Raw genomic sequence first — 26,301 nt, forward strand, 5'->3', positions numbered from 1 at the left:
TCTCTCCCTCCCTCTCCCACCCCGCTCTCTTTCTCCCCCCTCCGAGCTGCGCGATCCTGGCCCCCGGGAGCAGCCAGAAGCGCAGTGACTGCAGCCTGGCGCACAAGTGGGGTGGGGTGGGGGGGCAGGAGAGAGAGAGAGAGAGAGAGAGTGTGTGGGGGGGGAGGTGTAAGAGTTTGGCTCCTCCCCGATGCTTGCCAGGTCGGCTAGCGATTGGTGGAAGGGGCGTCGGGATCCTCTCTTTGGCCCGCCCCGCCCTCCTCCTCCTCCTCCTCCGCCTCCTCTCCGCATGCCGCGCCGGAGGTGGGTCCCGCTCGGCTGGCTTAGCTTGGCAGGTGCCGGGCAGGTTGCGCGGCTTTCCGTCCCGGGATCCTGAGCGGAGTCTTGCGCGCTCGGGCGAAGCTCGGGGGAAAGCCCTTCTCCTCCTCCCCTGCGGGCTTCTGGCATGGGAAGCAGCCGCCGCCACAGCCGCAGCCGCCGGGACCGTCGCAAGGGCTCGCCGGCGTCGTGACTGCTCGCGCGCCCCGGTGTGTCCCTTCTGGGGCGGGTGGGGGGAGAGGAGGAGGAGGAGGAGGAGGAGGAGAGGAAAGGCTCGCGCGCTTCTGGAGCGAGCGCTGCTCTTCGGCTTTCCCCGGGACCTGCCTGCCCGTCTCCGGCTCCCGCTGCATCGCCGCCGCCACGTTAACTTCGCAGCGATCCGGCGCCTCCTGCGGAGCCAGGTAAGGCGGCGTTGCCAAGCACGGGCGAGCCGAGGCTCCTTGCGCCAGAGGCGGCGGAGGGGGTGGTGGTGGTGGTGGTGGTGCAGGTAGCATTGAGAGCTGCGATCCGCGGAGCGTTTTGAGAGCGAGCTTCCATCCTTGGGTGCCTTTTTTTTCCCCCCTGATACCCAAGCCCATCATCCTCAGCCGGGTCCCTCTGGGTGTCTTTTTCCTGATACCCAAGCCCATCATCCTCAGACAGGTCTCGCACTGATATCCCCTGGTGCCTTTTTTTCCTGATACGCAAGCCCATCATCCTCAGCCGGGTCTCTGTGGGTGTCTTTTTCCTGATACCCAAGCCCATCATCCTCAGACAGGTCTCTCACTGATATCCCCTGGTGCCTTTTTTTTCCTGATACCCAAGCCCATCATCCTCAGACAAGTCTCGCACTGATATCCCCAGGTGCCTTTTTTTCCTGATACCCAAGCCCATCATCCTCAGCTGGGTCTCCCCAGGTGCCTTTTTTCCTGATACCCAAGCCCATCATCCTCATGCAGGTCTTTTTTTCCTGATACCCAAGCCCATCATCCTCATGCAGGTCTCGAACTGATATCCCCTGGTGCCTTTTTTTCCCTGATACCCAAGCCCATCATCCTCAGCCGGGTCTCGCACTGATAACCCCAGGTGCCTTTTTTTCCTGATACCCAAGCCCATCATCCCCATGCAGGTCTCGAACTGATATCCCACTTTAGAGGAGGGCATTGGATGGCCCAAATCCTCAGGTGACCTTGGAGAGTCGCCTTCAAGCCCAAGACCGGGGTGGCGGGGCAGAGGGACGTGCAAGCCTCCAGCTTCACCCCATGGGTGATGGATGATGGTATTGGGAGTGTCAGTGGGTGGTAGGATGACGGTGTTGTGGGGGTCAGTGGGTGGTGGATGATGGTGTTGGGGTTCAGTGATGGGAAGGAAGCCTCTCCGGCTCTTCACCGCTGGATCAACCCACCTCACAGGGTTGTTGTGTGTAGTGGGGGAGGGAAAGGCATGGGCAAATGGGTAGAGGAAATAAACTGGTTGTGTTCTTTGAATGGTTTGCGGTGTGTGTGTGTGTGTGTGTGTGTGTGTGTGTGTGTGTGTGGAAAAACACAAAACAAGCCCAGATGCCGATGGAATACATAGAAATAAGAACTGAGGCAAACTGGTTGAAATGTGCCATAAACAAACAAGGAGAAATGGGGACAGCCAAGGGCAAGGAAGGAAACCTGCCCCATCCCAAGTCCTGCTACAGTCCAGGGGTCTCCAACCTTGGCACCTTTAAGACTTGTGGACTTCCACTCCCAGAATTCCTCAGCCAAGTCCACCAGTCTTAAAGGGGCCAAGGTTGGAGACCTCTCTGTTCTACACAACCCTCCCTAAGCTTCTGCCTTTAGGACGCGGGGATCCGGCTCCAGCAATTCTGCAGTGGCGTTGTTTTTTTTTCTTCTCCTTATCGGAAGGTGGAGTCACGTTTTCCCAGGATGGGGTGGCATATGTAAGGGTGCCAGTGTGGAGAGGGACGGAGTGAGATTTACTGCAGCATAGAAAGTGCTTTCCTTTGCCCATCAAACAAGAGGGATTTGCTCCCTCGTCAGACTGAAACCCAAGTCTGAGGGTCCTATTTATTTTTATTTTATTTTATTTATTTGATTTGTCGATCACTTACAAGGTAATTGGTGTAAGTATAAACATGAGTAAGAATACAGGAAATAGCTACGAATAATTGGGGACAATAGGACAGGGACCGTAGGCACGATGGTGCGCTTATGCACGCCCCTTACAGACCTCTTAGGAATGGGGTGAGGTCAATAATGGATAGTTTGAGGTTGAAGGAGTGGGAAGGTTAGAGGATGTAACAACACAGTCAGGTAGTGTGTTTTAGGCATTGACCACTCTGTTGCTGAAGTCGTACTTACCGCAATCAAGTTTGGAGCGGTTTACATTGAGTTTGTATCTGTTGTGTGCTCCTGTATTGTTGCCGTTGAAGCTGAAGTAGCCATTGACTGGTGGTAGGACATTGTAGCAGATAATTTTGTGTACTACACTTACTATTCAGCCTGGTGTCTTTCCATCTTGGCAACTTGGAAGATGTGGTGGACTTCAACTCCCAGAATTCTGGGCATTGAAGCCAGCCCATCTTCAAGTTGCCAGGTTTGAAAAACAAACAAACAAACAAACACACACACACAAACACAAACATACTGTACTGGCTTGTTCCCTGTGTGCTTTGCCAGCTGGCTTAGTCACATCTATTAAACCTGTCAGGTTTAATTTGTCCTGGCCTCAGGAAAGAAATCTTCTCTTGAAGGAAGACAAACAGCGAGAACTGCACTGGGGCCTTTTGCCAAATTTGGACAAGGAGTCCTGAAAATCAATCCTCAAAACAGTGACGGGTGTGTGTCCTTTTTACAAACATGGAAGGGCATAACGTGTGCATGTAGAGAATTTGGGAAGGTGCGCACAGCTCGGGCACGTGAGCACATGTCTGCGGCATGGGATGAGAGGACTGGAAAGCTGCTGGCTGCCTCTTTGCAACCCGGCAGAGCATGTCTCATCCCCAAAGCAGGGGAGACAAAAATTCTTTGCTGCACAGTCAGAGTACCACAAATCGACGTAGCTTCTTTTAGAACGGCGTGTTTTTGTGTGCAGTGGTTTTACACGTCAAGGACATTGGCGGGTTTAGCGTTCGGAAGACCTTGTGTCATATCCTGGGTTGAGCAAACAGCCTCCCGAGGGATTTTGGGTTTTCTCAATCCTTATCTCGCAGTATGTTCTAAGATAGTCTCCAAACTTGGCAACCTTAAGAATTGTGGACTTCAACTCCCAGAATTCCTTGGCTGGAGGATTCTGGGAGTTGAAGTCCACAAGTCTTAGAGTTGACGAGTTTGGGAACCCCTGTAGGAAGGTTGCTTTGATTATCGGGGCTTAGCCTGTTATGCGAAATGCTTCTATTGTAGTCTATCCAGTAAATCTTGGTATAAAACACGTGGTTCTCCATTTCCCGCTTTTCAGCTGAGCTAAGCCCACTGAAGGGTTGAGCAAGGGAGCAAGAGAACAGCAAACTTGTTTTGCTACTCTTAGCAACTTCAGAACAACAAAAAATAAAGGATAACGTGATGCAGGTAGTCCTTGACTTGTTAGATGTTAGATTAACAGAGTTGGAAGGGACCTTGCAGGTCATCTAGTCCAACCCCCTGCCCAAACAGGAGACCCAACACCATCCTTGAAAAATGGCAGTCCATTCTCTTCTTGAAAGACTCCAGTGATGGCAACTTCTGTTCCATGGGTTGATTGTTCTCACTGTCAGAAAGTTTTTCCTTATTTCCAGGTTGAAAAATCTCTCCTTGTTCAGTTTCCATCCATTATTCCTTGTCTGGCCTTCAAAGGTGCTTTGGAAAATAGCTTGACCCCTTTCTCTCTGTGGCAGCCCCTCAAATATTGGAAGACTGCCCTCCTGTCTCCCCTGGTCCTTCTCTTTACTAGACTAGCCAGGCCCAGTTCCTGCAACCGTTCATCGTATGTTTCAGCCTCCAGGCACTCTAATCATCTTGGTTACTTTTCTCCGCACTCTTTCTAGAGCAAGGGTCTTCAAACTTGGCAAGTTTTAAGACTTATGGACTTCCAACTCCCAGAATTCCTGAGCTAACATGACTGGAGGAGGAATTCTGGGAGTTGAAGTCCATAAGTCTTAAAGTTGTCAAGTTTGAAGACCCTTGTTCTAGAGTCTGAACAATGTTTTATAGTGTGATAACCACAACTGGATGCCATATTCTAAGTGTGGTCTTATTAAGCTTTATAGAGTACTATATTAGTACCTCACTTGATCTGTATCCCTCTGTTAGAACCACAGTTGAGGCTAGAACTTCTGGCACTAAGCAATGGGTTCATCAAATGAATTGTGGCCAATTTTGCCATCTTTTTGCCCCTGGTTGTTAAGTGAATCCCATGGTTGTTGAGCAAACCTTGCTTAACCTCCCGTATTGACTCCGTTTGTGGCAAGTCCCTTGGGAGGCTCACAAATGACGAACACTTCAACCATGGTAAATGCATGCTAGTTGTTAACCACTTGGATTTTTGATGGTATGACTGCAGAGCTGCTGTAATGGTCGTAAATCTGAGGACTCATTTCAGTGCTGTTGCAGCTTTGAATGATTGTTAAATATAGGGTCGGAATTCAAGCATCACCTAATAATGGAACAGGAAGCGCCATTTGTCAGAAATGGTGCAGAGTCTCCTGTTTGGGTGGGGGTTGGACTAGATCAGTGGTGATCCAACCAGTGAGCTGGGGACCACTGGTGGTCCATGAAAAATTTGTGGTGGTCCTCAGAGAAATGTCACCCCCAAAGCAATTAATCCAGGCTGTGTGGGAACATAAGGATGCGCCACCCATATGGCCCATGGGAACACAAGGCTTGCGTGGCTTGCATTGCGAACAACACGAGGTAGTGAGGGGAGGAGGGAAAGGGAGGAGCGGGGGGGGGACTTGCCCCACTCACCTGGCCTGGCCACCGGGCTGCTTCTTTCCACGTCTTTCTTCTTCTGCTTTTGGCTGCACACAAGGAAAGCAGCAGAAGTCTTTCTTTCTCTCCCCCAAACTCTGCCAGAAATGAGTCTTTGGGACCCTGCAAGGCCTCCTTGCTCCAAGAGGCTGTGCTGGCAAAGACTCATTTCTGGCGGAGTTTGGGGGAGAGAAAGAAAGACTTCTGCTGCTTCTGCTGCTTTCCTTGCATGAAGCCAAAAGTCTCTCTCATTTTCTCTCCCCCTGAGAATGGAGCTGGAGACAGTATCCTGCGATCCCAAATAAAGAATGATCGATCGGTAGGAAAACGGGGTGGGGAATTTTCCTGCAGACTTTTTTTTGGATTTTCCCGAGGTCTCTGGTCTGTGGAATTTAAAATTATGAGTTTGGTGGTCCCTGAGGTCCAAAAGGTTGGCGACCCCTGGACTAGAGGACCTAGAAGATCCCTTCCAACTCTGTTAATCTGTTAAAGGAAGGTAGGTTATGAACACAGTAAAGGGGTAGTTCAGTCAGCATTCTGAAATGATGGAAAATAATAAAAACCTGAATGATTCCTCCAGTCGAAAACCTCAGGCTGGTATAATTGAATTCCAGGTGAAAGGGATTTCTCAAATCTATGTAACAATATACTGATAAATTATGCTCTTGATCTAAGAAGTTTGCTAGCTTGTGTTTAAATATTGGGATATTATTTCTAATGTCCTGGGTTTCTAGTGATCCTTCAGTATTCATTTACTTTTTAGTAAAGTAATAAAGAGAAAAAACAACAGACTATGATGTTAAAAGAATATCAGAAATTGGAGTTAGAGCTTCAAAGAGATCCACAAAAGAAAATTGCTTAAAAGACAAAGGGAGATAATTAAATCTAAACGGAACCTAATCATTTCAGAAGAAGCCGCTCAACAAACCAAAAGGGTAAAACAAAACTTTTTTTGAGAACGCAAAGTGCTCATTTACTTATTTTGATGCTTCTGAGACTTAGAAGCTGTCCAACCTTCAAATGTGGCTGACATCAAGTAAAAACAGTAAAGAAAACAATGGAAAACAGCAAGAAAATCCTGTGTGGCTGGACAAACTCACTTTCTTTAATAACAAACACATCACCTCTCTAGGGCTCTACAAACACTCCACCCCATATCCTGCAGAACTCAGGAGTTTTTAAGATCTTCCAGAATACCAGCAGGATGAGGGTGACACAAATCCCAGGGAGATATAATTCCAGAAAGCAGATGCTGAGACTTAGAAGACACCCTTCCTGGCTCCTGATAGTTGGTATTTTTTTGACTGAAAGGATATGCTATGGACTGACTCTACCCAGGTTAGGCAAAAAAAACAAACATTAGAAATAGATTGACAAAGTAGAATTCAGGCATGGACTATTGAGGGCATACAAGTTCAACTAAGAGTAGAAGTATCCAAATCAGAGGTATCCAACTTCGACAACTTGAAGACCTGTAGACTTCGATTCCCAGAATTCCCCAGACAGCTCGGAGAATTCTGTGAGTTGAAGTCCACCATCTTAAAGTTGCCAAGGTTGGACACCCCTGCAGTAGATACATGTATCCATGTTTTTTTTCCCCAGGTAGGTGATGGTGAGCAGGTATGCTAATATGAGATGCCCAGAACTGTTAATCTGAAAATAGGCAATATTTCTTTTAGATTTAGCTAGATTCCACATGATTGAATGGAAGACAAAAAGAATATCAGCTCTATCTACTTCATCAATAGATCTGTATATTTTTATTGGGAATGAAGTGGAAGTGCTTGGCTATTCCCTACTTCTAGAACCGGGGTCCTCAAACTTGACAGCTTTAAGACTTGTGGACTTCAACTCCCAGAATTCCTCCTTCAGTCATGTTAGCTCAGGAATTCTGGGAGTTGAAGTCCACAAGTCCTAACTTTGCCCAGTTTGAAGACCCTTGTTCTAGAATAATGAGGAAGGCAGTGATTTGACCTCTCAGGTCCAATCTACAGATGCAGTATTTTCTGGTGGTCTCCCCTCCCAAATTCTAACTAGGTTCCACCCCATTTATCTCATTGTCACCAGCCAATATTTGGCTAGGTGCTGCCATCTAGATAGACGCTGAGGAATTGCAGGTGTAATATTTAAGGTTGTAGCACGTAAGCCAGCTCAGAATGGCAGGTTTTATATTTCTTGAGCTGAAGGGGATTTTGCTTCAGGGTTTTAAACAGCCTCCAAGGACTTCTGCAGATTCTCTGCCTTGGCCCAGGCTAGAGATGTACAAATCAACACCACCAATATATTTGTCAACATACATTTTATAATAAGATGAAGACAACAAGAAGACATCCAAATAGCATCAATTAGTGAAAAATTATATAATATGAGCCAGCAGTGTGCAAGCAGCAGCCAGAAAAGCTAATACAATCCTGGATTGTATAAACAGAGGCATAGAGTCAAGATCAGGTGCCCTTTACAAAACCCTTGTAAGCCACACCTGGAATACTGCAACCAATTTTGGTTAGCGTACTACAAAAAGGATAAGGCTTTGGAAAAAGTCCAGAGAACTAAGATGATCAAAGGCCTAGAGACTAAAACATATAAAGAACGGCTGCGGGATTTGGGTTTGACTAGCCTAAAGAAAAGAAGAATTAGGGGCGACGTGATAGCAGTGTTCCAGTATTTGAGGGCCCGCCACAAAGAAGAGAGGGTCAAATTATTCTCCAAAGCACCGGAGGGCAGGACAAGAAACAATGTTTAGAAACTAACCAAAGAGAAAAGCAACCTTGAATTAAGGAGAAACTTCCTAACAGTGAAGATAATTAACCAGTGGAACAGTTTGCCTTCAGAAGTTGTGAGTGCTTCATTACTGGAGGTTTTTAAGAGGTTAGAGAGTCACCTATCTGAAGTAGTATAGATTCTCCTGAAACTTCTAAAGTTTCCTCTCTCCTCTCTCGTATATTCTATATTCTATTCTATTCTATTCTATTCTATTCTATTCTATTCTATTCTATTCTATTCTATTCTATTCTATTCTATTCTATTCTATTCTATTCCATTCCATTCCATTCCATTGCATTCCTCTTTGGTAGTTGGGACGCTGAGCGAAGGCCAGCTTCTTTTCTTCCATCACCTGCCAATCAGCCATCCAGAATAGTCACATTTTAATCGTTTAATCAAGTTGCATGCTATACCAACAATCGGACATGTAAGAATACATTTAAGTTGGAAAACCCAGATTGGCTCTGATGTTTGTTTGATCTCAGGCAAAGAACAGACAAAGGAACATAGGTGTATGTGGCAAAAAAAGAGAAGGAGATAGCAGAGGATGAGGTGGTTAAATAGTGTCATCAACGCAACGAACATGAATTTGGAGAAACATCCAGGAAACCGTAGAGGATGGGGAGGCCTGGCATGGTTTGGTCCATAGGGTCATCATGGGGAATCAGGAACGACTTAGCCACTGAATAACAACAATGTGTTGTTATGCATAGGTTCAATTGAATAACAACAATGTGTAAATGCATAGGTTCAACAGTGGTTAAGTGTTCCCTTTTGAATACAATTCAGATTTCTCTTGGTGTATTTCAAGAGCATCTGTCAGGCTCGCTTCTGTATTTTTGAACGTATGTTTTATAGCACCGAGAAGACTTTGCCAGGAGAGATCATGATGAAGATAATTTAGGGCAGCCAATTGTGTGCAGTTTTGCTCCAGGGCTTATAATGCCCAGTTTGTTTAAGGAAAAAGAAGAGAGAGAAGGAGACAGGACCAACCTTATCTATAGCACTGTGCATCTGGAACAGGAAATACATCCAGCATCTATCTTTTTTCCCGCCCACAAGCATTCTTGCTTTCATTTTAAACCGGTGGTCCCCAACCTTTGCACCTTCGTGGGTGTGTGGGTGTGACTGGCAGGCACACGCAGCTTCATTGGTGTGAGTGGTGGGTGTGCACACCCTCTGCTCGTGCGAGAGGAGTTTTGTGCGTGAGCAGAGCACGCTGGTGCCTGCATGCAAAGCTCCACTCACATGAATGGAAAGTGCCCATGCACGAAGCTCCAATTTTGCCTGAATGGATTTTGGTGTGTATTCTGACCCAAACCCGTTTCCAATAAAACAAACACGAACCAAAGAGAACAGAAGTCTTTTAATTATTCTTAAAAATCCCCGGTTAAAAGGCTGCTGCAAACTAATTAACTTTGATAAGCACAAGCCTGGCCAAGACTGTGCGAGGCTGCCAAGAATCATAGATAAGAAATATTTTACAAAACAAGAGCCTTCAAATACCAACTAAGATACTGGAATGTCCATGAGGCTGGAGTTTCAAAACGTCTTTGCTTCCTGCAAAGAACATCCGATTCACAGCTGGCTTTTATCTTCTTGAAGGAGGGGCCATTACCTTGTAGCCTTACTCCCGAGTCATCCGTGCTGCTGCAACTGCTCTTTCCTGCGAGCAACCCTGCATGCACGCGCACTTGGCACAGGCTCCTTGGGAACCTCCTCATTGCTGCTGCCAACCCCCACAATCTCCGAAGGCAGCAGTCCACTCCCTAATGGTCCTGGCCCCTCATCTGAGTCCTCGCTCTCCTCATCTGTCTGCACCTGCTGCTGGCTAACCACAACAGCCTGCGAGTGTCCTCTGCTCATGGAAATGAAGCTTTGCACATGAGTGCAAGGGTCCCACCGCTCGTGCAAATTGAGCTTTATTCATGCACGGTTGCTCATTGCTCACACAGCCCAGTTTTAAACAGCCCCTGCTGGGCTCCTGCTGGGCACCATCATGATTATGACCTTATTCTATTTTTCTTTCTTTCTTGCTCTACTACAATATATTCATTGCCCTTCCATCTCTTTTGTCCTTTCACACGTACTCCACTTACAAATACATACACGCTCCATCCAACCACTGCAGTACCCAAGCAGATATTATGGCGCATAATCAAAACATTTGACGGTCTGGCCAAAACTGACCCAGGAATCTCACTACAAGTCTTCCCAGCTCCATAGAATTCCTGAAATGTTTCCAGAATAGGGATCAGCAGCCCAGATTTAAAGCTTATCAAGAAAGATCCAACATAGAACGAAGGAGAAATTTCCTCTCATGAGAACAATTCATCAGTGGAATGATTTGCCTTCAGAATTTGTGGGTGCTCCATCACTGGAGGTTTTGAAGAAGAGACTGGATAGCCATTAGTCCAGAATGGTGTAAGCAGGGGGGCTGGACTAGAAGACCTCAAGGGTCCCACCCAACTCTGCTATTCTGTAATTCTGTAAACCTTTACACCAGCCTTCTCCAACTTGCCAACTTGGAGACGTGTTGGGCTTAATTCATACACATTCCTGCCATAGTCATGCTGTGTGGGAGTCCTAGAAAGTGAGATCGGGGAAGTCCTCCTGTTCAATCCCTTTGAACAGGTGATCTGCTCCTTTCCAAATACCTATTTGTTTTGGGAGGGGGGGTTTAGCCGTTGCTTCTGAGAATGAGATCAGAGCATTCAAATTGCACTCTGTAGGTGGACATGAAAAAGCAGTTATTACGTGAACCATGTTCTCTCCAAAAGGAACAGAAGAATCTCTTTTATATTTCATATTTTGTATTTTTATCTTGTGTGTGTTTACTGAAATGTGAGGTGACTGTGCCATATGACAGATTGCTAGCTAGCTAGCTAGTTAGCTAGATATTGTAGATAAATAGATAGAAAGATAGGTCGGTGGGGGGATAGAGATAGTTGATAGATAGAGAGATGATGGATATAGATAGATAAGATGATGGATAGATGGGTGGGTGGATAGATAGATAGAGAGAGAGAGAAAGAGAGAGAGATACTGTAGATAAATAGAAAGATAGGTAGATGGGGGTTAGAGATAGATGATAGAGAGAGAGACATGATGGATGGATATAGATAGATAAGATGATGAATAGATGGGTGGATGGGTGGATAGACAGGGGGAGAGAGAGCGGGAGATAGATATAGATGATAGATTAAGTGGGAGAGAGATGGATAGATGGATGGATAGATAGAAGGATAGATAGATAGCAAGTAGGGAGAGAGAGGATAGATAGATAGATAGATAGATAGATAGATAGATAGATAGATAGATAGATAGATAGATAGAGAAATAGATCCTCATCTGGCAGGCTCTTGGAAGAGTTCAAGATTTTCTGGGAGGAGGGCAGGTGTGCCGATTTCCTGGTGTTGTCTTCTGGTCCGACAAGCAGAGAGTTTGCAAAAAGAGACTTTCTTGAAAGCAACCAGGTTGGTGCGGGGGGGGAGGCAACTCCCCCAGGAGGGGCAATCGGAGATCCAGATGTTTCTGCCTGCGACTTGGGAGAAAACCCTCAAGGACATCAGAATGAGTGTGTGTGTGTGTGCCTTCCCACCTGCCTGCCTGTCGGAGGAGGGGGTGCTGTGTGCCACTCCACGTGGCAGTCAGGAATGTCGGCCGTGGGGCCCACGTGAGCGAGTGGCAAGCAGGCGGCTGCGTGGGCTCACCCAGTGGGCTGCCTGCTGCCGAGAATCTGAATCAGTCTGGTTTTTTGGCAGCGTCTCTTCTCTTGGCAGGGACATTCCAACCTGCTGTTCCTGACCCTCCAGGGAGGTGGGGGGGGGGCTATGAATTTAGCAGCTTGCTGTGGCAGAAGCTTGCTTCCTTTTGCTTTTGCCCTCCTCTCTCCCTTCCCCTTGTACCTTTCTGCTTTGGCTCAGCACCCTGGCAAGGGAGCGGCTTAACTGCTGTGCAAACATGTTGGAAGGGAAGGGCAAGAATGTCATTTGGGAGGGGCCCCGGGCAGGACTCCAGTGATATGAGCAACATCCCCACCGTCCACCCTCAAAAAAAAAAACAAAGGAGGAAAAATGATCAGTCCATCAACCAGAGCGGCCTTTGCGTCCACTTTCTAATTTTTCTCACCTTGAGTTCCCTTTGTAATAGCTGTTGGAGCAATTTTTGGGGGTTGTTTTAATTTCCTCTTCAAACAGCCTTCCCCATGTATTCTGCTGGTCTTCATGTTTGGCCTGCTAATTTGGAATCCTATCGATGCTCTTTATTTTTTTATTTTTTATTTATTTTTTATATACAATAAATCCATTCCATTTCTTTTTTTTTTTTTAAATAAAGTTTTATTTCAGTTTTCCGCATTTTTTTTAATAAACATCTCTTTTTAATGAACAACATGATTCCAGGTTTTCACATTTATGTACAAAAATGACCATAATTGCACATTCATCTTTCATATTCAACTTCATATCTTACCAATACTTTACATATTTTCTATTATTATATTTTTTTCCAAATACTTTCCTCCTGTTTGAATCGCAAATAGCTCTCATATCTTCATAATCATTATACTTTTGTACTTTTATCTGTCAGATTTGCAATTTCATCGCATATTCTTATTTCATCATGCCACAAATTCTAGTTTCATTCAAACATTTCCAAAATATCCCCCACAGTTACTAATTTGAGTATGCCACCCCTATACCTTACATGTTCTTTAATTACCCCCCTTTAAATCCCAATAAACATTTAACTTTTATTACCTATAGAGTTAATAATAAGAATCTCTTAACAACCACATAACATATATACCTTTTAGTAGGGTTAGATTCTGCATAGTACTTCCCTCTTCAATTTCAGAAAAGATTTTTTTTTATAATTTCGATAAAAAATTAATCTATTCAATTAATCCTAAACGCTTATATTAATCTCATTACAACAATCCTCATAATTCATTTCAATTGTGTTCGATGTATTCATTAAGCATATTTGATAAACTTATCGTAATTTAAATCCATTCCATTTCAACTGTGCATCGGTTAGGTACATTTTCCTGCGCTTGCAGCTTATAATTAATACTTTTCTTGTCAGTATAACAAAACAAGAATAATTGCATTTTCATGTAACTAATATCCAGTGTATCTATTTTACAACCTTCTCTTATTGCTTTATATATGCATCTACTCCATTTTAATTTTATTTTATTTTCTAACCATTGGTAAAACAAAATCCCATACCATATAATACTCAGATTCCTCTTTTTAAAAAAATTTCCAATGTTGGTCTATTCATTTCTGCACATTCAAATATTTTTCCAATAACTTTTCCTTCTATTTTTATCTTGTCACTGACGCTCTTCTGAGAACGGAGGGAAGGAGCTTGTTTGTCAAACTACCGAAGAGCCCTGGGAAGTCCCAGAGACTGAAGTGCTTTGCAGAACGCCAATTCTCACCCAAGGTTTTCCTTCAGATATGTAGAACCAGAAAGTCTCTACGTTCCTAGGCAGCATAGTTTTGGGGGCAAGGAGAGATGGAATTCGAAACATCTGGAAGATATCCAAACTGGGAAGGTTTTCTGGGGGGGAAAAGAGATGATGGACACATGATAAGAGGTTTCAAAACATCTGGAAGGTATCCAAATTAGGAAGATTTTCTGGGTGAAAAAGAAATGACGAAGAAGGACAGATGGTCGAGGTTTCAAAACATCTGGAAGATATCCAAACTGGGAAGGTTTTCTGGGCAGAAAAGAGATGATGAGGAGGGACACATGATAGAGGTTTCAAGAAAATATATACAGCTGAGAGGACAAAAATGACTTTTGAAGTTAGGAGATTTGGGACACTGGATGATAAATCTTGGCAATTCTATGGGCTTCTAGGTCTTCCCTTCTTGCACTACTTTGAGCTGTTCTATGCTCTGGCTGATGTCAACTCTGATGGTGTGGGACACTGAATGGATCACAGAAATATTAGAGAGCGTTGGTTGTTGCGGGTTTTGGATGGCATCCGAAGGAAAAAGATACAAATTGTAATTTAAATCACTTCTGACTAACCATTAGGGAGAATTTTTCAAGGGTACACATCGGCTATTTGATTAGTGTGGGATGATAAAAGATGTCTGATGTGGCAGAAGTCAAAACATTCAGAGCATTGGAACCCAAGATATATCACAGCTGTGGAATGAGGTCAACTGAGGCTTTTATCCCAGAAACTCTGGATGTCCTAGTCAAGTTCAGCTGATGTTCCTCAGGCAGAGGAAGCAAGAGTCTATTCTGCAGACCATTCTTTTGAAGGTATTTTGCAGTATTCTAGGTGTGGTCTTGGAAGGGACCTTGGGAGGTCTTCTGGTCCGACCTCCTGCTCAGGCAGGAAACCCAACCAAATGGTTGCCCAATCTCTTCTTAAAGAAAACTTCCAGTCTTAGAGCACCCACAACTTCTGGAGTCAACTCGTTCCACTGATCTAATTGTTCTAAATTTCTCCTTAGTTCTAGATTGCTCCTCTCCTTCCATCCATTGCTTCTTGTCCTGCTTTGGAGAATAGCTTGGCCCATGGCCATAACGGGCAGGTTCCATGATGGTTATAAGCCAAGGGCTATCTATAGAGAGGTGTGCACTTCACCAAGCAATATGGAAGTCTTCACCTCTCCATCTTCTGATGCTCACTTCAGAGATGGCTGTACTTTTATGGCCCATGACAGTCACAGATCTAACTCCAAAGGTGCTTGGTCAGCAGAAGACAACACTGCCAAGAACTCAAGGCTGGTTCTTGGTGCCTCAGGAATGGCTTTGTTAGGTTTTTACGTTCTCATTTAGCCTAATTAATTGCTTGTGACGAACTTGTATTTCGAAGAAGAGTCGTTGAAGGGGCTTGTAAGCTAACAACTGCAGGTCTGACATTGTTAAAAGAGGCCATTGTTCCTGCTTATACACTACATCCATTTTTGTCTTGTCTACTCTCCCCATCATACACTGAACTAATTATTTGACATGAACCAGCCGGTTATAAACTTTGCCAATGTCTGACTTTGAATTGAGGTGCAATCTTTTACCTTGGTTACTATAATGGTATTGTAGACGTTCCCCACACCCCACAAAGGCCCAACTGGCAATTTCACTGTTGGCTTTCAATCAGACTGTTGACACCTCTCCGTTCTTGTTGCACCCACAAAACCTACCTGTTTATGCCTCGGTGTTCTCTTGCAATTGCTGTTTATTTATTTACCGTGTTAGTGTAGACGGTAGAGACTGTTTTCCTATTTAGACCAGGTTTGGACTGGGCAGCTTTCTGTAATTGGGCAGGATTTTAAATAAGGCAGGACATTGCCTTATGGCTGAATGGGAACCTTTGATTCATCTATATAACCGTTGTTAACCCAATCTAGAAATTCAGACAGATTACGCACAATTAGATGAAGAACCAATACCTCTACACTTCTCCCACAATCTGTCTTGTGGGGAAAGGAGCCAGCTCATTGTTCTTGCCAGCATTCGCACGTTGGCTGATCAGGTTTTTTTTCCATATCAAGACTCCCACCTTGGTTACCAAGCTCAGCTTTCCAGAAGGGCACATTTGACACCTACCAGTTCACCCAACCATGCACTCGCCGTGCTCCTCTGAGTCAGGTTGGAATCTGAAACATCTGTTGCACATGTGTATCAGCCAACCACCTGCAACTCCCCATTCTTGAAATGGGGAGTGTTTTAGGGCAGGAACTTGGTCAGGCTGGAATTTGGGGAGGGAGGCCACCAAAATTCCTCACCTAGTCACCTGGCTGTTGCATCAGAAAACACTTCCTTTCTTATCTTATTGAGATTGTGATTGCAGCTCCAAGCAGCTTGGTGGTATTCACTTATAAACATGAAAGATTTATGCAGCCTGTGATGTTTTACCCAGTTGTGTTGATTTAACGTATTTTTTGGAAATGTATTTTGGAGCATCGTATTTTTTCATTATCCACAGGAGTAATACCATTACACATTTTACTTCAGAAACAGATACTGTGATGACCCAAAGGGGTGTGGCACAAAAGCAACAAAGTCCCCAAAGTAGATAAAGTCCCTTTAATACCTCCAACTTGGCCCCCAATGTCCAATTATCATCGGCTGGAGAAAAAACTCTCCCAAGAACAGTCTTTAAAGGGAAGAAATTCAATCCAAACCCAAAGTACATATAGATTATAAATAAAAACCAACACAAACCACGCTGCAGCAATTAACGAGACAGGGCAGGATAAGGAATTGAAGACTTCAAAAGATAATGGTTCGGATGACCCCGGAACCCAGATAAGACTTTGACAAACAAAGATAATTCACACTTTGCTTCCAGCAAGGTGCTGTGCGCAGCTTCCTTTTTTATACACTGTGTTCCCAGCTGCAGCTAATGAAGGGAATCAGGGCCCTTTTCTCCCCCGTAACTCACATTGCTCCCTTCTCCGTTTCTACCTGCGTGCCCTAGGATGAAGAGGGGGTGGCCCTGGGTCTTCCTCTGAAGGCCCAGCCAGACTGTGCCCTTCCCCAGTTTCTTCCACAGCCACCAGAGCCACACTCCCACTCCCTGTCAGCTGCTCCCCCTCAGAATCAGATTCCAAGGTAACTTAGAGGCTATAGATTTAAAACCAGCTGCTATCCAGGAAGTCTTTGACTACAGTTGGGACCAGAATTTTTGTCATAAGTCATTGTGGTCATCAGTGGAGTCAGGCCTAATTTTACAACAATATTTTTGGTGTTGGGTTGGTGAATAAGGTAGTTGTTAAAGAAATCCAGCTTCCCTACCAAGCCTTTCTTGCCAGACGTTGGGAGAAAAGGTTGTAGATTGTGATCACTCAACCTGAAGGATCTGCAACTGATCGTAAATGTGATCTGGTTGCCAAGCACCCAAAGTGCGATCACGTCCAATACAGGGAAATACGCAAAGGAATTGCCCGAAATCACTTAATTCATTAGCTGTAGATCAAGGTAAGCCAAAAAATATCTCCACTACGGGGCAACATCTAGCTGACTTGTCTGGTTTTAAAAAGCTAAATAGGATTGGACCTCTTGAACTTGGATTGGAGACCACTAACAAATCTCAAGACCAAGACGGTGGAAACCATCCTAGAAGAAGACAGTTGCAAATCACATCCGCGGTGCTGCTAAGAAAACAAACTGGAGGTGATGGGTTCCCAGCTTGGCTAGCTTTGAAAAATGGAAGCACTGGAAGTCTTGGGGCTGGTTGCAGGGGTGGGATTCAAATTTTTTAACAACCGGTTCTGTGGGTGTGTCTTAGTTGGTAGGCGTGGCTTGGTGGTCATGTGACTGGCTGGGTGTGGCCAACTCAACATCGCTTACATCGAGGCACGCATCTCCTTGCCTGGCCTCTCACGACTGTGGGGATGCTGCAACAGTCATATGTGCGAAAAATGGTCATAAGTCACTTTTTTCAGTGCCGTTGTCACTTTGAATGGTCACTCCACACAAGTAAAGTACCAGCAAAGGAGGGGAAACAAACTCCAGAGACATTCCTGAGAAAGGAAGTCTAGTCCTGCCAAGAATGTAATAAGGGTTAACAGAGAGGCAGTTTCTGTAAGCAACACCAGAATGTTTCCTTCCTGCCTTCCTTACAGGATTAGGCCAGTAATTTCTTTTAATAACTGGTTCTCCAAATGCTTAGAATGTTAACAATTGGTTGTAGAGAATAGGTGCAAACCTGTAGAATCCCACCCCTGGCTGGTTGGCTATTAGTCTTAATGGCAACGGGAATGTCTCTGAAGCCATCCGCTTCCAGGCTACTGGGCTCCCTTATACAGTCACTTTGAGAACCGACTGTGGGACTAGGTGTCAACTCTGAGGTTGGCCGAACAGTGGCCATTTTCTTTTGGTAGTTTTCTCTAGGGAGGTTTCTCTTCTTATTGCTTCAGGGTTGACACAGCCTGGAGCGAAGGGGCCATGTAGAGATAGCTGGGGTGTTGTAGGCTAAATAAAATTCTTTCCCCTGGGAATCAAGGACGTTGGGGTAGGTGTTCGAAAGGTGGAGAGTGAGGTTACCTAGCAACTGGGCTGTATGCTGATTGGACCATGTGATTGGAGACTCTGGGTGGGGGGAAGTGACAAAGCTTTACTTTTAATTGGGTGAAAAAAACAGCAGCAACTTAGAGCTGGTTTTCCACCCGGAATGTTGCCAATTTGACGTGTCCCAATAAAATGTTTTTTGAGGAATTTGCCCGCCTTGGAGTTCTTATTGATTGGGATGTGTTACTTGGAATCCTGATACTATGTGGGGCAGGGATCAGCTCCAGCCTAAGAATATAGAATTTGACACTAAATCTGGAAATAACAATGTGATAGAAAGGATAAGAAGCAGAGTAATTGCTTCTTAATCACCCTAATTGCTCCTCTGTAACCAACCCCCCAAAGGACATGGTGGCTCAGTGGCTAAGACGCTGAGCTTGTTGATCAGAAAGGTTCGGCGGTTCGAATCCCTAGCGCCGCATAACGGAGTAAGCTCCTGTTCCTCGTCTCAGCTTCTGCCAACGTAGCAGTTCGAAAGCATGTAAAAAATGCAAGTAGAAGAATAGGGACCACTTTGGTGGGAAGGTAACATTGTTCCGTGAGCCTTTGAAGGTATTTAGCCATGCCGGCCACATGACCATGGAGACGTCTTTGGACAGCGCTGGCTCTTCGGCTTTGTGATGGAGATGAGCACCGGCCCCTAGAGCCGGAAACAATGAGCACGTATGTGCAAGGGGAACCTTTACCTTTACCTTTTAACCAAGCAAATGTCTTGTAGAAAGGAGAAGTTTTGGTTCTGAACATCTTATTGTCTCACCTTCCAAAGATCCATGGATAGAAAGCTTGGTAGATCCAGATAAGAAACCAAAATTATGAAGTCCCAATCTGTTTATAGCTTTCAGGGCCGAAGCGGCATGTCTTCCAATTACTCACTGGGCCCATGACAGAGGAGAAACAAGGTGAACAAACACACTTCTTGTTCCTTCTTGTAGATATAATGCTGAGAGCTGACAATCCTTTTAATAGTAGACATTCAATTCTAGAACAGCCATCTGGAATTATCAAAAGCTCCTTTCATGCTGTCTTTCTTTTAATCCAATGTGCCTTGATGCTGCTGTTCCATCGTTGTGTATATAAGTTCAATTTAACCTCTGTCACATTTTTAGATTCTCTTTAAATCGGTTGTTTTATTGTGTAGCATTTTATTTGAGTTGGAGGGATTTTAGAATTGTTTTTTTTTAAAATTCTCCATGCATTCATTGTCTGTGCGTTGTTCAAAAGCTTAGAAGTAATGAATAAATGTCACTTTGCTTGTGGACACACAACAATAACCGTTGCACCTCAGAAAGTCTAAGAAAGATGAGACGGCAAGCATTTTTCGACAAGCCATTGCAAGAAGCTGGCATTCTGCTAGCCAGCCACATCCCTTTTCAAGTTATTCCGCTCCGCTTGTTTTTCTGCTTCCCCCTCAACAGATACACAGGATTTAGTGTCCAGGAACACTCTGTTCTCATTGAATGGATTCTTTTCCTTCTCTCTTAACAATTATTGTGGTTTTTTTTCCGGAAAGGTATCAGATTTGTTTGTTTTGTTTTGGGGCAGGTACTTTGGTGCACTTGGGATAACCTGCACACTTTCCAAAGCCTTTTGAAATTACCTAATTCATACCTTTGCTAAAAATGTTCAGGGTTGCAAAGAGGAAGAGAGGGAGAGTGGGAGGGACAGAGAGAGGGAAGGGAGGGAGGGAGGGAGGGAAGGAAGGAAGGAAGGAAGGAAGGAAGGAAGGAAGGAAGGAAAAAAATTGGTGGACCCATTGCTTCTTCTGGACTCTAATTCTTTCCCAGATAAGCTATGAAATTCCCCGTGGAGCATCCTTTCTCAACCTTGGCAAGTTGAAGATGTGTGGACTTCAACTCCCAGAATTCCCCAGCCAGCCATGTCCATACATTCCCCAATCCACACACCTTCAAATTGCCATAGCTGAAAAACAGTGTTGTAGAGGACTCCTTGGAGTATTTTTGGCCCGATGGACAAATGGTTGTTTGGGTCTGTGATTTGGGCAAAACCCATGAGTTTGGAATTCCTTGCAGACATTTCATGACTCAACGAGGTAACATGATCAGTGCTAGAAGGAGTGGGGTTTGTGGAGAGGAAGAGGAAGAGAGCTGTGAGGAGGAATGTGGGTCCTCAATGCTCCCTGAGCTTGGTTGCTTTCTTGCAGACATTTCATGACCCAACTAGGTAACATCATCAGTGCTAGTAGCGATGACGATGTTACCTAATTTGGATAATGAAACGTCTGCAAGAAAACAACCAAGTTCAGGGAGCACCAAGGACCTTGAGCTACAAATTGTCTCTTTCAATGGAACCAGCCTGTATTTGCAACAGGTTGGAGCATCTTGGGATCGCCATTGTTGTGGTTCACCAGCAGTAGGTGAGAACGGTTGAAGTCATGGAGAGTGAGGACTCAGATGAGGGGCCTGCGTGTGATGCAGGGATGGGGCCAGGACCATCAGGGAGAGGAATGATGAGATTGTGGACGCTGGCAGCAGTGAGGAAGAGGCCCCCGAGGAGCCTGTGCCCAGTGTGCATGCGCGCAGGGCTACTTGAAGGAAAGAGCAGCTGCAGCAGCATGGGTGACTCGGGAGTAAGGCTGCAAGGTGATGGCCCCTCCCTTAAGAGATAAAAGCCAGCTGAGAAACTGGAGATCTTTGCAGGAAGCAAAGAAGTTTTTGCACTCAAGCCTTGTGGACGTTTGGACTCTCTTAGTTTGTGTTTGGAGACTCTTTGTGTTTGAAATCTTTCTTGGCAACTTTATGTAGTATTCTTGGCAGCCTTACACAACCTTGACAAGGCTCCTTCTTATCAGAGACAATTAGTTGGAAACAGCCTTTTAACCATGAAGGAATGGAATTCATAAAGAATCATTAAAAGGTTTTGCTGTTACCTCTATTTCATGTTGGTTTCCTTGGAACAAGGTTTGGATCAGAACAGCCATTTGTGACTTTCCCAGCTGGTTTCTGACTAGTGTATCAATGGGGGAAGCCAGCTTAGTGATCGTGTGAGTCATTGAACATCTGCAGTGCTTTGCTTAACAACCAGCTCCCCCCTCCTCCCCCCAAAATGGGCATAAAATTGGGTGCAACTCATTTAACAACCTCCTTGCTTGGCAACAGAAATTCTAGCCCAGTTGTGATCGTAAGTCGAAAGCTACCTGCATGGACGTTTGCTTTCTCCAGCTGCTATTTCCTTCTCCTTCCATTTTGGCTCATACAGTGGAATGGGGAAGATTTTTTTTTTCTAAGCTGCCCTCTTCATATCACGCCATCAGCCAGCTAAGACAGAAGAGATGCTGGTTCTAAGCTGTTGCTGAACCTCCTTTCCTTTCTTTGGCCTTTGCCTTGGACAACTTGTCAACAAACATTATATAACACATTTGCGGTGGAAAATTGCATAGCTGGGCACTGAAGCATGTACTGAACAAAGCTTAGGGAATTCAAGCTTATTCTTATTTTAAAAACAAAATAAAAATCTTGAGGCTGATTTTCGACTGTGTTATGGTAATTGTTGTGGTTGGCCGGTAGCAGGTGCAGACGGCTGAGATCTCGAAGAGCGAGGACTCAGATGAGGGGCCTGCGTGTGATGCAGGGATGGGGCCAGGACCATCAGGGAGTGGAGATGGTGGAGGCTGGCAGCAGTGAGGAAGAGGCCCCCGAGGAGCCTGTGCCCAGTGCATGTGCACGCAGGGCTGCTCGAAGGAAAGAGCAGCTGCAGCAGCATGGGTGACTCGGGAGTAAGGCTGCAAGGTGATGGCCCCTCCCTTAAGAGATAAAAGCCAGCTGAGAAACCGGAGATCTTTGCAGGAAGCAAAGAAGTTTTTGAACTCAAGCCTTGTGGATGTTTGGACTCTCTTAGTTTGTGTTTGGAGACTCTTTGTGTTTGAAATCTTTCTTGGCAACTTTATCTAGTGTTCTTGGCAGCCTTACAAAACCTTGACAAGGCTCCTTCTTATCAGAGCCAATTAGTTGGAAACAGCCTTTTAACCGTGAAGGAACAGAATTCGTAAAGAATCATTAAAAGGTTTTGCTGTTACCTCTGTGTTGTGTTTGCTTCCTTGGAACAAGGTTTGGGTCAGAACAGTAATGTAGGTACCAATGAGTCAATACAAAATGCTTGTATCTACCTCTGTTCATCTTTTGACTGTATTGTTTAAAAATCTTTCCAATGATTTACATCGTATTAGTGGTACTGTAGGGAGATAAGTCGCCATTGTCTTTCCCCAGGATATTTCCTCAATTTCCCAGTTCTTGTCTACATCCTGGATTTTTGTTATGGTGTCCCATTGAAATATTAAGCGGACTTCATTCAGCCTTTTTCAAAATCAGCCAATTTTGGCTCGGTTCTGCCGCAACTGGCTAAGATATCGTTGCTTTCCTGTGTATGGAAATAACCTGGATTTTGACGTTGTTCACCAAAGAAGATTGTTTAAGATTGGCCCTTCAGAACCTGTTGGACTACAGATTGCATCATGGTTGACAATAAGGGATGGAAGCCACAATCTGTCCTCTGCTTATGGTAGCAGTGGGGAGTTTATCTCTAGAGGTATCTCTTATGGACTAAAGACTCATATTGGTAGAATCAGAGAATAAGGTTAAAGCATGTCTGTCTTTTGGTACATCAAGAGTACAAGATGCACTACAAAGGCAGAAGGAATTGTTATATTTAATTTGCTAGCAAGGCAATCCTGAGCTTACTTGAATGAGTATTGGTCGCTTCTGGCTACTGATCACCGTCTGCACAATTTGGAGAAGACATGTGGGATAGGACAAAACCATTAAGAAGGTAAAATATAAAAAGGACATAGAAATTGCTTTTAAAAAGGACCTTGTGGGGTGTAAAGACTGCTTGGGAAACTAATGGGAGAAGCTAGATATTTAATCTAAAATCTAGATTAAACATGAAGAACGGTTGCAGGAAGTAGGCATGGCTAGTCTAGTGAAGAGAAGAACCAGGGGAGACACGAGAGCAGTTTTCCAATATTTGAGGGGCTGCCACAGAGAGGAAGGGGTCAAGGGGCCTTTTATATATTTTTTATTTTTCTTATATGTATCCATGTATTCATAACTATGTTGTTACTTATACCTATTATCTTGTAAGCAATCGACAAATAAAAAAAAGGTATTTTCTAGAGCACCTGAAGGCCAGACAAGGAATAATGGATGGAAACTGAACAAGGAGACCTGGAAACAAGGGAGAAATTTTCTGACAGTGAGAACAATCAACCAATGGAACTGAAGTTGCTTTCAGAAGCTATAGGGGCTTCACCACTGGAGGCTTTCAAGAAGAGACTGGACTGCTATCTGTCAGAAATGGTGTAGGGTCTCCTGCTTGGGTGAGGGGTTGGGCTAGATGACCTACAAGGTCCCTTCCAACTCTGTTTGATACAAACTCTTTCTACCACAGAGGAAGGAAATGAGGAATGAAAAATTGAGCCAGAAATATTTTTTTCCCCGATTCTGCCAACTTGTGGCCAGATGTGAGAGCAGTTTATTTGTAAAAGGCAACCACTACAAATACCAGCATGAATTGTAACTTCAAGAAGTAGCAGCCATTGGTTACTTGAGGCCCTTCTTATCTTGAGCAGGTGTCAGTTGGGCCAAATATATCTAGCTTTCCAACAACATCAGTAAGCAAAATGTGTGCGGTAGAGACAGCAGTTCACAAACTGCTAGGTTTTCTGTAGGTTGTGAATTATGCGGGCTACTTCTAGAGGTTTCTTTGATCATTGAGGACAGAAGCATGCAATTATCATGGACTGGATGAATGTAGCTTTCAAATGCCCGTTGGTGGAGAAGCCCACAAGGAGACGTTGCTATATAATCTTTCCTCTATGTGGTCTCCAGCTGTGTTGAAGTTAATCTCACAAATCCTACAGGTCCCTCAAAGCAGTCCTTTTTTTTTTTTTTTTTGCATTCTTCTTCTAAAGTAGGTGAGTCCTGCGTGTGGAAGAGGAGGTTACATTACATATTGTATTGTTGTGTTTAACCTAATTTCAATCTTTGTGTATTCTATGTTGTTGCAGGAGTTACTTTTCAAGTGAGGGGGGCAGCCAGTCAAGCCTGAAATTGACTTATGTGTACCCATTTTATTTAGCTTTTTTATATATTCTTTTTCTTCCGTTCTCTTTGCTGGTATTTAGGAGGGAAGGGTTTTTGGGCTTGCCACATTCCCAAGGTGAAAATTCCTAAAGCTATGCTGGCTGAGGAATTCTGGGAGTTGAAGTCCACAAGTCTTAAAGTTGCCAAGGTTGGAAATCTCCCATTCTAGAGGATGGGTCAAGGGTAAGTCGTCCGATCCAGAATTGCTTGGCTTCAGCAAGGTCTTAAAACCACATGGCTTCTCTTTAAATGTATTTTCGGATAAATAACAATCCGTTTCTATTTCCTTTTGTACCCTTGATTTTGATTATACAGATATTTCACCTCTCCGTGTTTCAACAGCTGTAGGGCTTGCGGAAGCTGGAAGGCTATGTTTATGGAAGTTGCTGACAGATTATTATTGCTCTATTTTTTCTTGCTGATTATCTGATCCATCCAGTTGTTCCATCCTTTTTTTATTAAATACGCAGAGCTCTGGAATGTTTTTGTTTAAAGATGGGCCTGGACGAGGCCAGATAAGACTTCGTTTAGCTCTCTGCTAAAGGCTGGTGGTTTTCCTCATTGCAGTTTAGCTGCTATCACAAAGGGAGAAATCCTCTGATGGATTTATTAGACCAGCGGAGGGTTAAGTTCCACTCAGCTGAATTCTGTCAGAAAAAAAATAAAACATAAAGCAAGCACAGGGCTGCCAGTGAGATAACTATTAAATACAGGGTCTTTCTTTTCTGAGCACAAAAGGAGCCCTCAAAAAGGGAAGCCGTTTGACAGGAAAGAGCTGTAATCCTCCTGTAGAAGCTGCTATTCATGAGAGGAGAAGAAAGGAGAGGAAAAGAGGAGAAAGTTGAGAGAGGAAAAATGGAATATTTAAGGAAACAATGGTGGATGGATGTTTTGACTCAGGAATACGGGAGACAAAAAACACAATGAAGTTACAGAATCATGGATGCATCTAGAGCCAAAATAGCAGTGGAACAAGTCTCCAATAGCTGAGGTGATTGTGGGTCCACATCACTTTTTGGATCAGTCTTTTCGATGATTGTTTTCATCAAGGTGTGATGGGGGTGAGATTTAGGGTTCAAGCAAGTTGTAATCTGGATTGATAGAGGTTCTTTGGTGGACTTTGGTGATAATGGTCAGGAGCTCTAGAGGAATGTGGAGATGGTCTATGAAGAACGGTTGCAGGAACTGGGCATGTCTAGTCTAACAAAAAGAAGAACTAGGGAAGGCATGATAGCGGTGTTCCAATATCTCAGGGATTGCCACAAAGAAGAGGGAGTTAGCCTATTCTCCAAAGCACCTAAAGGCAGGAGAAGAAGCAATAAGGACAGAAACTAATCAAGGAGAGAAGCAACTTAGAACTAAGGAGGAATTTCCAGACAGTGAGAACAATTAACCAGTGGAACAATTTGCCTCCAGAAGTTGTGAATGCTCCAACACTGGAAATTTTTAAGAAGAGATTAGACAACCATTTGTCTGAAGTGGTGTAGGGTTTTCTGCCTAAGCAGGGGGTTGGACTAGAAGGCCTCTAAGGTCCCTTCCAACTCTTCTCTTCTCTTCTCTTCTCTTCTCTTCTCTTCTCTTCTCTTCTCTTCTCTCTTCTCTTCTCTTCTCTTCTCTTCTCTTCTCTTCTGTCCCTTAGGTAAATACCCACTTGGCCCTGAAAGGGAGCGTTAGAAAGAAACTCAAGACTGCCCTGCCTTGATTCTCTTTGATATAAAAGGTGGAGAACGGACTATGCATTAATAAAGAAGAGTTCCAATAGTTTTTGTGGAGTCTTTTTACTGACTTGGGTTATTTGGAAGTATTTTTCCAGGAACAGAAGTAATAACGTTGGTAGTGCCAATGGCTGCAGGAGGCCATCCTAATTTTCCCATGAGAGTTCAGTGTGGAGAATAGAATAAACCTGTTGTCCGTTGGTTGCAGAATTTCCAAATAGCTGTGTTCTCACAAAGAACTAGATCACAAACTAGCCAACGTTTTTCTAGCATATTGTAGAAGCTCGGCTCATGATTCTTTTGCACAAATGCTTTGCGCAAATCCAGGCATCTCAGTTAATTGAAAAATCATACTTCAGCAAATCATATTGTGGGAACAAAGCCAGTGCAGGCAGTCCTTGCCTTACAATCATTTGTTTAGTGACTATTCAAAACTATAAGAGCACTGGA

General features: G+C 44.4%; 1 protein-coding gene across 2 annotated transcripts in view; it reads left to right on the forward strand.

The window, feature by feature from the left end:
- Nucleotides 1-289: 289 nt before the first annotated feature.
- PHYHIP (phytanoyl-CoA 2-hydroxylase interacting protein) overlaps nt 290-26,301 on the forward strand; it is a 61,490-nt gene continuing 35,478 nt past the window's right edge. Inside the window, exon 1 of one of the 2 annotated variants that reach the window (XM_087938855.1) lies at nt 290-719. The gene's annotated coding sequence lies outside the window, so the exon portion shown is untranslated. The remainder of the gene's footprint in view (nt 720-26,301) is intronic. The other variant, XM_087938856.1, reaches the window with a different exon arrangement.

Source organism: Pseudonaja textilis, chromosome 9 (genome assembly GCF_049901715.1).
Source record: "Pseudonaja textilis isolate UNSWEBS1 chromosome 9, rPseTex1.2, whole genome shotgun sequence".
Classification (NCBI taxonomy): Eukaryota; Metazoa; Chordata; class Lepidosauria; order Squamata; family Elapidae; genus Pseudonaja; species Pseudonaja textilis.